The sequence below is a fragment of the Talpa europaea genome (assembly GCF_964194135.1).
Source record: "Talpa europaea genome assembly, chromosome: 6".
NCBI lineage: Eukaryota > Metazoa > Chordata > Mammalia > Eulipotyphla > Talpidae > Talpa > Talpa europaea.
This window is the reverse complement of record NC_140072.1, coordinates 118,359,595-118,374,532: the sequence shown is the minus strand read 5'-3', so window position 1 is coordinate 118,374,532 and position 14,938 is coordinate 118,359,595.

Genomic DNA, 14,938 nt, shown 5'->3' with positions numbered 1-14,938 from the left:
GGGCTTTGAAAGGTTGCAAGTTAAGAAGGACTCTGCAACTTCCAAGGGAGAAAGCAGTGCATGTAGGCTGGAAGGAGGGGTGGGGGGCAGTGAAAAGCCTGGGCAAGCACAGCTGGTGAGTGGGAGGCAAAGGATAATGATCCCCAGCACCTGGTGCCTTGAAGCAGCAGAGGAATGCCCAGGTGACAGCCAGGGTGGGGGGGGAAGGTGAGGTGGACCTGTCAGATAGGTAAATCCATGCTCAGATGTTAAAACTAGGACTGAAAACATTCTTCTCCACCCTCCTCCTCTCCGTTCCCCATCCTAATCACCCATCTTCAGAAAAACTAAAAACCAAAAACCAAAAAAAAACTAGCATTTCCTCAGAAAAGGGTAGAATCTACTCAGGGCCTAAAATGGAATTCCATTGAATCAACTGACTAGTATTAGGTTAGTCTTTATTATTTTTGTTTTGTTTTTAGACACTTATTTTATTATTTTTGTCGCATTAATCTTATCCTCAGACAACTCTGAGGATTTTATCTTCCTGAGATTAATCTCTAAAATATAAAAAAAAAAAAGGGCCTCCCCAGTGGCGCAGAGGTTGAGCGCTGGGCTGCGAAGCTGTCTGCAGCCTCTGCAGCGCTGGTTCGATCCCCGGCCACAGGCCGAGGGTCCCACATGGTGCACAGACCTGTCCTGCCACACCCGCTGCTCCCCTCAGCAGTGTATTTCATCGGTCTGCCTGTTCTGTTCCCTGCTCTGGCTCTGGTGAATTCTCTCAACCTCCCATGTTTCTGACTGTACCCAGTGCTTGTATAAATAAATAAATATATAAATCTTTAAATATATATATATAAAGGCAAGATAGTTTTGACATTTAAACAATCCTAATACTTCCATGTAGGCACTCTTTCACATTATAAAAATAATGGAATGCTACCTTCCATATGATCCAGCAATTCCACTCCTAGGTATTTACCCGAAGGATTGAGAAACATTAATTCAAAAGGACACCTGCACCCCTGTGTTTATAGCATCACTATTTACAATAGGTAAGCTATGGAAACAACCCAAATGCCCAAAAATAGATGACTGGATCAAGAAGATGTGGTCCACATACACAATGGAATATTACTCAGCAATCAAAAAAGATAAACTCATGCAATTTGCAGCAACATGGATGGAGCTGGAAGGGATCATGCTCAGCAAAATAAGCTAGGTTAGTCTTTAAATGGAGGGAGAAAGTGGACCTCTCTGGAGGTGCAAGGGATTAAGCACCACACTATGAAGCAATCAGCAGTCTCTGCAGCACCAGTTGGATCCCGGGCCAGCCAGGGAGAAACCCACATGGCGTGGCAGACCTCTCCTGTCTTGCCCACTGCTCCCCTCAGCAGTGTATTTCAGTCAATCTGCCCATTCTGTTCCCCACTCTGTCTCTGGTGGATCCTCTCATCCCCCACATCTCTGGCCTATACCCAAGCTCTTGTATGCATAAATAAATAAATCTCTAAAAAAATAAATGGAGGGAGAGGAAAAAAAGGGGAACTGTCAAAGAACACTGTATCCCTGAAGATAGGGAAACAAATATTATGTATTTGACAGACATCATTGAGGCACTACTACACCCAGACACTGAGCCTCATTTTGTTAATATGACAAGTACTTATGGAACATGATAGCATAAGTCACATTGTCCTAAAAGTTCTTTAAGAATCACCTAATCTGGGCCTCCCCTGGTGGCGCAGCGGTTGAGCGCTGGGCTGCGAAGCTGCCCACAGCCTTTGCAGTGCTGCTTCGATCCCGGGCCGCTGGCAAGGATCCCACATGGCATGCAGATCTCTCCTGCCACGCCCTCTGCTCCCCTCAGCAGTGTACTTCATCAGTCTGCCTGTTCTGCTCCCCGCTCTGGCTCTGGTGGATTCTCTCACCCTCCCGTGCTTCTGACTGTACCCAGTGCTTGTATAAATAAATAAATAAATCTTAAAAAAAGAAAAGAGTCACGTAGTCTAATCTTCACAGCTGTCTAAAAAGGATGACTATCATTATTCATCTTTTACAGATAAGGAAACTGAGGCTCAAGAAATATTAGCAATTCATTTGATATCACACAGCTGTTGATGATGGAAGGCAAATTTATACCCAGATCATGTGACTTCCAAGCCCTGTCTTTATCCACTGTGCTGTAAGGCAACTAATGCTTGATTGTAGAACTTCATAAGGCTTGTAAGGATTGGATGGATCGAACTGACATATCCTTGGTGCACATACCTCACCTTGGTCCCAATGCTACCCTTGTAGTCTTCGATGCCTTCATAAATTAAATGTAGATTAAGTGTGAAGGTTAAGATAAAGAAGTGAAGTGTCAAGTGGTGTTACACATTCTCTCCAGGTATCTGTTACACTCAACCATCACATTGCTGTGCTAATGAGAGCAGCGGCTACTCAAAAGAAGGGATTGTGTGTATTATGCAATGTTACTTTCGTAGACTTTTCCTCCTCATTAAGTACTTCTTAGGCTATTAATTCAAAACAACAACAACAAAACCAATTTCCCTAAGACCATAGCAGCTGATTAGCAAGAACACTACATGGGGCTCCCCCCTGGCAGCAGAGAGAAGCCAGCGGAGGGCACCATGGAGGCAGATGGCATGTAGTGGTTTGTATCTCAATGCTGTCACTTAATTCCTGGGTGATCTCCAGACAGGCATACACCTCTCTGAGATTATTTACCAATCTGTACAATGAAAAAAGAAGACACCCGCCCCTACGACATTATTGTGAGAACTAAAAAGAAAATATGTATCAAAGAGCCGAGAGCCATACCTGCTTCTAGTGACTCTGTGACTGTGTTAGCCTGAATTTCATAGATGCTATTGTGATGTTTCTATATCTCATTGCCTGTCGGCCATGAGTAATCTCTTAAATGCCAAGTTGTCTGCATTGTGAAAAGTCTATACTGATAAAACCTCACATTCTTCTGCATATTAATATCAAGTAGAGACATTGTCAAAAGTGCAGATTCTGTATGATCTTCTCATAGAGAGTCTGATTCAGAAAGTCTGTGGTGGGGTAAAAGAATTTGCATTCTACTAAGTCCTTCCCAAAAAGTACACTTAGAGAATTGATATACATCTAGCTATGTCACATATCTGTCTGTCTATCTGACTTATATATCATCTATACATCTTTAAAGTCATGCATACAATATTATTTACTCAATGCAGACTAGGCCCAAATTAATTGATTCTATTGAAGCCTCTTAAAGCTTATGTTAAGACTATATCTTTCACATCTTGATGGCAATTGAGAAGAAACACTGTGAGTCCGTAAAAATACTAACAAAAGAATTTCTGAAACTTGATCTTGAATTAGCATGTGGTGAAATGATAACTGTGTAGTTGGGAGTCAGTGTGCAGGATTATATTAAAAAGAATCTACCAGATTATCATACTATATTTTTCTTTGAATGTACTTTAGAAAAAAGAGATATAACAGAAAAGTTAATCCTGAGGGAAGCTTCAACAGAACACAGGTAAAGGTACCAATAAAATTATAAAATTCAAGGAAACAGTCACCCTGAAAACAATCCACAGACTTGAGTTTTAGGTATGATCCTTCACTTGCAAGAATTATTGGCAGAATTTTGTTGCCATTTCTTTTAGTGTTTTGCTGGACTGCTTCAGCGTATTTCCAATTTCCACAGACATTGAAAAGATATGTCCATATGGAAGTCACCACTCTTCATTAAGAGAATATTTTAGTTTAGTTGAAATTATGATGCAGTCTGACATCTTGGAGTCAGGCTGATGAGAATTATTTCCAGAAGAATTTAGCCATGAAGGAAAATTGTCTCAATACATAAGAAATAATTAGAAATTTAAATGTAGTCAATATCAGTGAATCAGTACAGCCTGCAGTCCTCTGTACCTGACTCAATATTCGTAGAGATGTGGTGTTCTGGGAGAATGTCCCGGTTAAAACTTATCCCTGAGTTGCCGCTAAGTTACAAAGTGGATAGAAGTTAATCACCTGATGCTGAGAAAGGGTCAACTACATTTCCACTTCAGTCTCTCCACTCACCTCATTCCCCAGCCCTACAAGTCTCCATTCCTAACCCCCTCTGGCACCATGACCTGACCTGATATTCTAGCCCGTGGTGACCACACCGGTGTCCTGTAGCCCTTGACGCCTGTGCCACTCATTCAGAACCTGGCTATTTTCAGCCTACACTTCATCCTTATTTAGCTTCCTAAAAAAAATTAAGTTCCTCTGAGGGCAGAAACTGTATCTTCACGTTCTTCTGAATTCCACTGCAATGTCTTGTCCACACCTTTGCACATAGAAGATATTCAATAAAAATTAATTGTCAGGAATAACATTTTTTAAAGATTTATTTATTTATACATATAAGAGCTGGGGTGCAAGCCAGAGATATGGAGGGTGAGAGGATCCACCAGAGACAGAGTGGGGAACAGAACAGGCAGATTGACTGAAATACACTGCTGAGGGAAGCAGCAGGCGAGTCAGGAGAGGTCTGCTACACCATGTGGGTCACCTTCCAGGCCAGGGATCGAACTCATGCTGTAGTGGCTGCTGTAGTAGTGTATAGCTTCACAGTGCTGTCTTAACCCCTTGCGCCACCCAGGAGGCCCAACAGGAATGGAATTTACTGAATATCAGAAGCATCCCCCCCAAAGTGCACAGTATTCCTGGGAGTCACCAGCCCTGTTTGCCAGTCTTGAGAGTACCCATGATCACCTCCATCCACGCTATGTACAGAGAGCATGGATTTGGCATTATGAGACTCTCATCTGTGTGTGTGTGTGTGTGTTAGTTATATCCAAAAGGGCAGATCTATTGTTAAAAGGTGGACAAGTGCAAAGGACACTTGCACAGACACAGCGGGCAGAAAGTTGCTCCTGAAAGGGACACGTTTGTTAAAAGGAAGGCCTCGCGGGAGCCTCGAGGGGAGAGCTGCCTCTGCTGCATTGCAGAGGGAGAAGGTTGGTGAGGAGGAGCACCTGCCTAGGCACAGGAGGCGGAAGGGCTGCTGCGAGAATCCCATCTTTTCCAGTAGAAATCTAAACTTAGTCCAGACCCACTTTATCCATGCATATCTCTAGTGTGGGAAGGAAAGAAAAACATCCTGCAGTCACTTCTGGTCTATTTCCCCCTTCGGTTCACCTCCCAACAGATTTAGGCTGGTGGTGTTCCCAAGCAGACAGGCACCTGCACTTTCAAAACATGAGAAATATCACCCGTGAAGCACACTTCCATAGTCCTCAAACTTCAAAGTGAAAATAAAGAGACTACAGCTAATGTGGAAAATCATTTCTCCCACTCGTTAGTGAAGTGCATTCTGAGGATGCAGTAAGAGAATCGACACCATCTAAGAACTAGGATGCACGCCCACTCACTTTTTCAGGGTTCCAGATGCCTATGGTCTCTCACCTGTAAAAGCAGACGAGAACCTCACATTACCGCCATTCACTATAGCAGGGCATTATGAATAGGAAAATAATGGCAGGCAGGGAAGGGTCTGGCCCCCATTCAAAAAGATTGGTTGCTTACACTTTAGAAGGACTTGTAAACTGTTTTGCCTACAAAGACTCCACCAAAAAAGCACAAGATGGAAGTGTTGAAAAAGGGCCTATTTTATAAAATCAAAAGTTGCTTTCTGTTCAGTATCTCAGACTTTCAAAGGAATAAACTTCCTTGAGCACACCTTTCAAGAAGAGTTAAAAGGATGGTAAAATAGCGCTGTCCTACATCAAGCATTAGAAGCTTGAGCCAGACAAATAAGTTCCCAGGCAGCATCAATCAAGTGGAGCATTTGTGTTCTTTTTGGCTAAGCACTGAGACAGTGATTGGGATAATGAGAAACAATGCTGAAAAAAACAATAGAGAATGGCTAGTTCTCCCCCCAACACACACACACTTCCCAGTGATAGCTATAATTCAGTAAAGATCATAGAGGCTGGCATTTATGTAGGGCATCACTTCCTACTAGACTTTTATTTACTAAATTCCTCTTAAATGAATACTTAGTTGAGGGGAGTAAATTATATGTGAACACCTCTATCAATAGTAGACTAAAATATATTGGCATGATATCAAATAAATAGAATGGATAAATATATTAGTCTGGCACCGGATTGTACATGGTGAGCTGTTTTATAGGTTTATGGCAAAGGAATAGAAGATGAATCATAGACAAATGTACTGTACTTAATATTGCTATCTGTGTGAGAAGGTTCCATCTTCCTAAACCAAATAAGAAAGTAAGGAAAAGATTTGCACCATATTCCTAAGTTTTGAAATCAGGAGGTAGCTCTTATTTTAAGGATGCAGGATTTCCTACCCAGATTAGGAAATAATGAAAGCTGAATCCAAAAGAATGAGTTGTAGATTCTTTATCGAGAGAGACATGGAGATGTTTGCTGATGAATAAATTTAAATTCATTATTGAAAGCAAAACAGCAGAGTATCTGTTAAATTTAGCCCCCAACTTTAAATTTGGGGGAAACATTTTATTCTATAAAGGAAAAGGTGCTTATTTGTAAATTATTGATATTTTAACTCTTTCTTACATGGTAAGTCTTCAAAATCTTCTACAGAAATATGACTCTTGATTTGTTACTAATATTTCCAGAAATGAAGGTCAGATAGAAGGAAAACATTTCTTCCTCAATTAAGGCTTTTAAGCTTTTGCGTGAATGTCACTAATGCCTCATTTTGCCAAATCAATCATGTTGCTCTGCTATTGTATTAAAATGTACTTTAATAACAAATGTTTGAAATCAGAAGTGACATTTTTTTCTAAGATGCATTACTAATAAAGTAACACACATTTTCATCCTTCGTGAAACAGCTGGACCATGACGAGATCACATTAGCACTAATTAAAATGATATTTTTTGTGCAGTTTTGCTAACCCAGCTTCATTGGACTCAAAAGGACTTTTGAAATCCATAATAAAAGCTATTATGTAATCTTACCATGATTCTCTTGAATCAGGCTACTGTCTAATTTCTCTGTAACGATATTTTCTTAAAACTCTCACTCAATAAAATCAATATTAAGTTTTTACTCTTATAGCTCTTTTTTCAATATATGATCCTCATTTAATTAAAAAAAATTAAAGCTTTAATTTATTTTGCTTGATGAACAAGAAAAATATAATATTAAAGGCAACATTTTGCAATGTTTCTCTTTTTCCTCACTTTACTGAGTCCCTGTTGTTCCCAACGTATAATTTGCAAAACATATTGCTTCAATACTTACAATGAGAGAGGCGGCCCAGCTGTGGGAGGGAGAGGACAGCAGCCTCCAATATTACCATAATAATCTGCCTAGAGTCCCAGGAGCCCTCTGGTATATACAATTCTCTGTACTGAAGGCCCCAGCTGGAGAACATTCTCTTGACATGTATGCCAACCTTTGCCTGCAGGCAAAATAAAAAAAGGCAGAGAAGTAATCATGAAAATAAAAAATCTTGTCAACTGCATTAGGATGCAGTTCCCATGTTTTTGCTCACGTAGGCAGGCATTGTGCTAACAAAATGATATGAGACTTTAAAAGACTGCAGCTGGTATGTATTGAGTTCTAAATATAAATATATATATACACACGCACATACACATATATATGCTATGTTAATTTTCTGCAATCTTTGGGTGGATGGGGCTGTGGACAGTGATAGCTTAGTTATTACTGTCAACATACATAACAACTTTATTTACCAACTATTACTTGGAAGATTGCTTATTATAGGAACTGAACAGGAAGCAGAATTATAATATTGGGGTTAATCATGGATAAAGCTTTCCAACAAATATTGTTTATACTGCTTGGCAAGGAAATATAACAGAAGATTGAGTAGTTGCTGATTAGCATCCTTTTTAAATAATCTCCCCCAAACTAAGTTTACCATGTCTGCCCCTAAAAATTCAATCTCAAGCCAAAAATTATATTCATCTTTAAAGTAATATCAAAAGCATCAAAAGCACTTCTTGAACAAAACAAGTATGTTTTGAACCTGAAAAACAACTTGGGGTATATTGACATTAAAAAAAATAAAACTCAAAGGGTTTAAAATATTCCGCAATGAATGTTGACAAATCTGATAGTCTTGCTATACCACACAAAGTTCCCAAACAAGAGACGTCTCTAAAAACAAATTAACCCAAAATATATCTGTAGTCACATGCATTCTTAGCACTTTAGGTGACATCCCACTGGGTAAACATTCTGAACTGGTAAGAAGGTAATATTATGCATATACTATATTAACTTTCTTGGTGAAATTCATTTTCTAGATGCTGGACAGGACAGACTGAAAGAGGGCAGTATAGGGTTATATTCGCCCTTAAACATGTCTGTTTGCCAGGAAATGTTTGATTTTGCTGTTTTTTTACCTATATTATTGTCTCTCTAGTTTGCAGATTAAGAGAAAGATCTAGATAATTTAGAGTTTCCAGTGGTAATTGTTGATCACTTATGTGGGCTCGATATGTGAATAGGGTTTGTACTTATGTATTTAAGCAACTCATTAATGTCAATCTCTTGCAATAAATGTAAACTACATGAGGACAGGATCATGGAAATTTGATTCACCATTTCATCCCAACTACATGGCAGACCCTAGGTTTTTGTCAAAAGAATTTGTGCATGCATTTAATTATTCATTCATTCATTCAACAAATATTTACTGAGGTCCTGGAGATATGGCAAAGAGTAAAGCTGACAAAAATCTCTGCCTTCGTGGCACAGAAGACAGATTATAGATAAGAAAAATAAGTAAAATATATGCTGTGTTAGATGATGAAAAATACAAAAAAGAAAACTGAACAGGAAAAGGGGATGGAGGGTGTATATGGTGGGAGGCTGCCATTTTAGAAGGATGGCCAGGGGTGGCCTCCCCTGAAGTAAAAGTATGAAATAAACTCTCTCCACTGTTCTCTCCACTGAAAAAAAATGACTAGGTCCTGTGTAAGAAGTCAATAAAAAGGCAAAAAGAAAGCAAAGGTGTAAAACGCTGACCCTTTTATCATTTCGGTAAGTGTTTGTATCCCCCATAGTATTACAAGTCCCCCCCCAAACAGAAACAACAACTCTTTCTGAATATTATCTCTGGCACTTAAAAGTATCTCATGCATGGTAGATGTCTTACCCATTACGCTGAATTGACTTCAGTTCCTACAAGAATAAAAGAACAGTAGGGAGACCTTCTCTACTCCAGGGAGCCGTCAAAGAGCCAACGATGGTAGAGAGCCCCCAGTACATCCTTCATGGCTTTTGGAAAGCACTAGAGAGGCTGAGCATACAAACTCGTGGAGCTTTTATCTTGATGCCACCTGAAGCTCCCAGACCCATATGCTGTGCTGCCCAGCCTGGAGATGACAGCTCTGTTCCCAAAAGAAAACAAAGCAAGTTTACAGAGAACTGTGCATGTCTATCATTATAACTAGGGAAATTCATCTAAGCTTTTTCCTACTAATGGAGACTTACCTGTGAGCAGAGAATAAAGCAATACAGAGTGAAGGAAGAAAGGCAAAATAAACAATAAGGGAATTAATTTAAATACCAGTTAGAAGTTTGTTATTCTAAGATGGCTAAAGTGTTCACACATGCTACCAAGGCTTTATTCCCAGTGAATTATCACTTAATAGGTAACCTAATAATGTCCACATTGGTTACCACACTTGATTTTCCTCTGCACTTTCTGGATGTCTCAATCATACCTATGGCCACAATAGCTCCTCTCTTTGAGGTTCACCCACCCTCTCTCCAGCTCATGTGACTTTTTTGAGCTCCACACAAACTGCCTCCAGCCTCAACATACTTATCAATTGCCCATCCCCCCAATCCCTTCTTCCATGTTCTTATCTTAATAAATCGCAGCACTGGTTACCCAGACCAGAAACCCCGAAATGACCTTTGACTTCACCATTTTTCATTCTCTCCCATAATATCATTATGGCCCATTTTCTTTATCCATTCATCTACTGATCGACACTTAGGTTGTTTCCATATTTGGCTATTGTAAATAACATGGGGTGCATTAATTTTTTTCTAGTTAGTGTTTTCATTTTCTCCAGATATATACCCAACAGTGGAATTGCCAGATCTTATGGATATTTTTAATTGGGGTGGGAGGATCTCCATGCTGTCTTCCACAATGGCTGTATCAGTTTATATTCTTATCAACAATGAACAAAGATTCTTCCCTTCTCTGCACATCCTTGTCAACACTTGTTATTTTCTTGTCTTTTTGATAACAGTCTTTCTAACAGGTGTGAGGTGATATCTCATCATGGTTTTGATCTGCATTTCCCTGATGATTACTGATGTTAAGCATCTTTTCATGTGCTTGTTAGCTGTGTGTCTTCTTAGGAAAATTTTTAGTCTGATCTTCCCATTTTAAAATCAGGTTGCTTGTTTTTTGCTGAGTTGTATGAGTTCTTTATATATTTTGGATATTAACCTCATTAGCTATATAATCTACAAATATTTCCTTCTACTCAGTAGGTTGTCCTTTCATTTTGGTAGTTTCCTTTGCTGTGCAGAAGTTATTTTTAGTTTGATGTAGTCCTAATTGTTCATTTTTGCTTTTGTTGCTTCTGTTTTTTGGTTTCAGATTCAAAAGATCATTGCCAAGACCTATAACAAGGAGCTTACCACTTATTTTTCCTTCAAAAAACCTTGTGGTTTCAGGTCTTGTTTCAATTCTTTCATCTATTTGAGTTAATTTTTTGTATGGTATAAGATAATGGCTCAGTTTCATTCTTTTGCATATGGCTGTCCAGTTTTCCCAACACTGTTTACTAAAGAGACTGTCCTTTCTCTGTTATATGCTCTTGATTCCTTTGTCATAAATTAATTGACTCTATATGCATGTGTTTATTTCTGGGCTCTCTATTCTGTTTCTTGGTTTTGAAAGTTGATTTTAAAAAAACTCTGAGGAATTCTTTTTCAAATTTTTCTAGAAGCAAAAGATCATCAGTGGAGTTGGCAATACAAGAACAATCTTTTGCCTAAGGAAATAGACGGTCCAAACTCTATTTGAAATTTTAACATCCTAGTTACTTTCCAAGTGACTCAGGCCCTTAGGGCGGCAGCTCATGGACTCAGTCTACAGTCTTTGGAAGAAAAATAGCAATTACAAGCACTGAAAAAGAAAAAAAATTTAATTAAAAAAAAAAGATATTTCCCGTAAAATGATCTCAGTTTTCGATTTAGTTGTTGGTTGTTTTTTTTTTTTTTTAAGAAATGTTGCCTACATTTTGTTCTGTTCATTTCTTTGTGTGGCTTGGTCTCATTTTCACTTTCATTTAAATACGTATTATATTTATAAGGATCATTTAATCATATTTTATTGCCGATAGAGTGGTTAAAAAATATTTGTTGAATTGAATTAAATAGGCCCATGTTATAACGTTGGTATTGAAGAGTAAAGTTAACCCTACATTAGGATAACTCACCTTTGTCAGTCTTTTACTGTAAATAGGTATATACTTCATATTGTTTCTGAATAGAAACAAAAAGTTATAACAAATTATTTTTCTACATTTTCTGTATTTCTTCCTTTCTAACAAAATGAAAATACTTGAAATAGAGAAAATATGCAAAAGAAAAAATAAAGAGTTGATAAAGATAAACATCCAGGAATTTATATTGTCTTGAGTTATGACGCATCACCTTCTAATTCAAAAGAAAAAAAAATGGCTTATCCACTATATCAGTTTCCTTCTCCTAAACATGGGTCTTTCTGAACATGTGGGAAGTGCATGAATTATAATGTTAAAATCTGAATAAATTCTAGTGACAGCATCAGCCCAAGTTAGCATTATCCCCTCAGTTTCCCTATCGACAGCAATCTCTCAGCAGTCTCCATGACTGCACAGCTTTGGAAGTTGGCATGGTCCCTGTAGACAAGTAGCTGAAGAGGGAAGTTTAAACTGGAGAAGATTCAGTCTCTGCAACCAGGAAAAAACAAAACAAAACAATTGATGACTGTATATGTGGGCGCTTGAGCCTTTTCTTGCCAGTTTCTCAGCTTATTTTAACCTTTTAATATATATTTTGCAAAAATATCACATGTTCAGGTGATTAGGTTGTAAGAACAAAATACCAGGTATTCATCATAAAATAATGTGATTGCTGAGGGTCAAACCCAAACAGCTGGGACTACATCAAACTAAAAAGCTTCTGTATAGACACTTATAAACCAGAGACATCCTGCAGGAGAGGAGGAGGGAGAGGAGTGAGAGGGAGGGAGTGAGGAGCACAGGGCACTGTGGTGATGGTGCATGGGTGCCTTGGGGAAGGAAATAATATGGGGACTCAATCTGAGGGGATGGGGGGAAGCAAAGATTGTCTAAAAAAATATAAAAATGATAAATGTTAAAATAAAAAAATCTAAAAATTAAAAAATAAAAATAAAAAGCTTTTGTACAGTAAAAGAAATCATAACTCAGACATAAAGACGTCCTAGTGAATGGGAGAAAATATTTGCACACCATCCATCTGACAAAGGACTGATATCAAAGACATACAAAGAACTCATAAAACTCTACAAAAACAAATAACCTAATTTAAAAATGGGCAAAAGAACTGAACAGACACCACTCCAAAGAAGACATTCAAACAGCCAAAAGGACATGAAAAAAATGTTCACAATGACTCAGTAGAGAAATGCAAAGCAAGACCACAATAAGATACCACCTCACACCTGTGATAATGGCCCATATTGAAAAGACCAGAAACAAGTGCTGGCTGGAATGTGGAGAAAGGGGAACCTATGCTGCTGGTAGGAATGCAGACTGGCCTATCCCCTATGTAAAGTATTATGAAAGTTTCCCAAAATATTAAAAATGAATCTGCCATTTGATCTAGTGTTTCCACTCCTAGGCATCTATTCCAAAAATTTTAAAAACACTAATTGGAAAGGAAATTTGCACTCTCGTGTTTATTGCATCACTATTCACTATAGCTAAATTATGCAAACAGCCAAAGAGCCCCAGAACAAAAGGGTGGATCAAGAAGATGTGGCATATATACACAATGGAATACTACTCAGCACTGAAAATGATAAACTCATGCCATTTGCAGCAACATAGATGCAGCTTGAAAGGATAATGCTAAATGAAATAAGTCAGAGGGAGAAAAATAATACCAGGTGTTGCCACTAATATGTGGAATATAAAGTAGCTGAACTAATAGCCAGCTAAAGACAAGCTTAAAAACCTTCCTTGATAGCTGTCTATAGAATTGTAGCACCAAGGTAGAGTAGGTGTAAGAACAAAGAGGGAAAGAAGCACAATGGTCTGTGGTGCTGCATTATGAGTGAGTTAGTGGTGGGTACACTGCCTTAGTAATAATTAATGGGATATCTAACATTACCATAATTTTAAAAATATATAAATAAAATTTTTTAAAAGAGAAAGCTATGGTCTAATAGGGGTGCTTGACAAGCAAGCAATTTAACAATAAATTGTGACAAGACATTAGAAAATGAACTTTTAAAAAGTAGAAGAAAAATGGGTGGGGATGAACAATATTATCATGAGAGATGATACAAAACAAAAAATCAAGTGAATCAAAATAAAAACTTCTCTTGATGTTTCTAAAAGCTGCATAAATGAAAAAGAGAGGGAACAAGAATATTATAAGAAATGATTGTCTCTTCAATCTAGTTTTCCACCTACTCAAATATGTCAGACCTAATCATTGAGCGACAGCAAACTTCCTGCTGAATTTGAATGTATGTTCTCTGCAAAGTTAACAGGTGAGATAGCAACAATATGTAAATTAACCAAGAGAAGTGGAATGCAAAGGCTATATTTGAAATTCTATGTGCAGAGCTAGTCTCCTGGTGACCTGACTGCAGAAAAGCAAACATTTCTGCCTCAGAGAAGGAACAATGCACAGACCAAAATAATCCATGCTACTCCATCTTTTTTTTTTTTGATCTGGAAAAAATCCCTCAGAGGGAGATAAACTATACAGTAAGTGTTGGATCTGAAAGCCAAAATGGTATAGGGCATGGAAACATCAAAGTGTGCAATGTTGTGTAGAGATAACCTCCCTCACACGTTATAGATTATGCAAAATGATGACTCTGAAATGCTTTTATTTTTTAATAAGGAAACTTACTCTTGTGCTCTTCTTTGTAAAAGGTCAGTTTTGTCTTGTTTTATTAAATGTCTTTTCTCAGGGCCCCCAATCTAGCTATCATGGAATGTTAAAGTTTCATTCCACTCCTACATTTTGAAGCAAGTTCTAAACTAGCTGGTAGAAGAAAATGAGAGATTCCTTCTTCGCTGTACCATAATGACCAACACATCTTTTATACACTAGCCAATGTATAAATCCAGTAAAGTATAGGAGAAAGAAAATGGGCTTTGTAGACATGGATTTACTATCACGTTCTATGACTTATCACTATGTGATCTGTAGTCCAGCTCTTCAGCTTCCTAATCCTTAAAATGGGTGGGAAATAGTTACTTAATATAAAAATTAAATGAGATAATACCAGAAATATACCTAACACAGTGCATGTGGCACACTTTCAGTGTATCATTACAATTGTTAACCTGATGATGTTTCCAGAAATTTTTTTCTTTATTCTTCCTTGTGCCAAGTCTTATAAGCCTGCTCTTATATGTCCATTAATTATCATTGGTTAATTGGATTTCATAAACTAAATATTCAGACTGCTTTTTAAATTTTTTTATTTCTATCTATATTTTTTACAATATTATTTTTTTAAAGATTATTTATTTATACAAACACTGGGTACAATCAGAAGCACGGTAGGGTGAGAGACTTCACTAGAGCCAGAGCAGGAAGCAGAACAGACAGACTGACGAAACACACTGCTGAGGGGAGCAGCGGGCGTGGCAGGAGAGGTCTGCGTGCCATGTGGGACCCTCGCCGGTAGCCGGTGATCAAA